The following is a 1,869-nucleotide window of genomic DNA, read 5'->3' on the forward strand; positions in this document are numbered from 1 at the left end:
CTGCTGCATCCGAGTTCAGATTGCTGTCCAGAGCGGTCAGTGGTGCACTGTGGGATACCGCCTGGAGGCCAATAACGTCCATTTCTGTCCACACTAACCGTAATCCGATATGTTAATATCGAATTTAGCACTATTCCTCCCATCGGGGAGGAGTACAGAAATCGATTTAAAGAGCCCTTTATATCGATATAAAGGGCATTGTAGTGTGGACGGGTATAGCGTTAAATCGATTTAACACTCTTTAAATCGATTTACACGCGTAGTGTAGACCAGGCCTGTTTTAAGATTCAAGGTGTTTGAATCACAGTGATCTCCTAGTCTACCCAGGGAGGGGAGGATCTGAGAGGAAGAAAGGAGGGAGGGGGAATGTTTTTTTTCCCTTTGTTGTGAGACCCAAGGAATTTGGGGTCTTGGGGTTCCCAGAGAAGGTTTTGAGGGGACCAGAGTGTACCAGGCACTGCAAGTCCTGGTTGGTGGCAGCACTACAAGATCTAAGCTGGTAATTAAGCTTAGAGGAATTCATGCTGGTACCCCATCTTTTGGACGCTAAGGTTCAGAGTGAGGGTTATACCATGACAGGGAGTCCAATACATGAAGTGGCCAAAGCACTCGACCCTCTGGCAGTAACTTCTGTAGCTACATAACTTAATTGAAGAAACATCCATGGCAGAGTATTTTAATGAAATGAACCATAAAATGAATCACATTATCAATACATGGCTTTAAAACACTCAAATACATGTTTTGTGAAAGGAGTCAACAATAACATTTTGACACTCGCTGAAGAGAAACCCTCATAAAATCAAAATCCATTCCAATGGATCATTTGGTCTGCATTGTAATACAAGAATAACACTTCACATGAACTCTTATCTGAAAGATTTTAGTGCTGTTTGAAAAACGTGATGATGTGCACACTGAAGCTTCGTTCTGTAGCAGCAAGTGTCATGATAATTAAAACAGAACTCTGGCAGTTCAGCTAGTTTCAGTGTAAACCTGTGCAAATGTTTTGGTTTGCTGGCCGAACCAGACATTCGAGGGGGAATTCATTTTGGATAGACCCGAAATGAAACTTTTGAATGTTTTCAGCAAAACAAAAAATTAAAAAAAATTGTTTTGAATCAAACATTTTTTGTTTTGGTTATGAGCATTTTCAACTGCGTAAAAGCAAAGGCCATTTGGAAATGCCATTCAGAAACTCAAAGGAAGAGGTGTTAGTGTCACTCCTGGCCCCCCCACCCCCAAATATTCTATAGTCTTCTGGTTACACCACTCACTTAGTATGCAAGAGACATGGGTTTAAATCCCCATTCTGCTTTTTTCGCAGTGGGGATTTTATCTTGGCTCTCCCACGTAGCAGGTGAGTTCCCTAACCATTGGGCTTTAGAGTACAAAGTGGTGCGTTGAGCTCTAACTCCTACTCCAGCACTTTTGTGAATGGCATCTACATCTCAGGAGAGGGGAGAAAAGGAGAGAATCAGGCCCAGTTCAGGCCTGATTGGAGGCAGGAGCTAGCTGTCTCCCTCCTTGAGGTGAAGGAGCAGTAGCATGCCAGCCAAGGCAGCCACCAGGCAGTAAGCACTGTCTCACCAACCAAGGGAGACTGGAAAGAAGACCTAGGAGCCTCCCTGGCTCCCCAGGCATCTAGGGGCAGCGGGGACCTGGTGGTCACTTCCCAGGAGCCGCGGTAGGTGCTGTTGGGATCCTGCACCCCAAACCCCCTTCCACACCTGTCATAAACAGATGGTTAAGGGTTAATGTCTCTTTTACCTGTAAAGGGTTAAGAAGCTCAGTAAACCTGGCTGACACCTGACCAGAGGACCAATAGGGGGACAAGATACTTTCAAATCTTGGTGGAGGGAAGTCTTT

The sequence above is a fragment of the Chelonoidis abingdonii genome, chromosome 2 (assembly GCF_003597395.2).
Source record: "Chelonoidis abingdonii isolate Lonesome George chromosome 2, CheloAbing_2.0, whole genome shotgun sequence".
Taxonomy (NCBI): domain Eukaryota; kingdom Metazoa; phylum Chordata; order Testudines; family Testudinidae; genus Chelonoidis; species Chelonoidis abingdonii.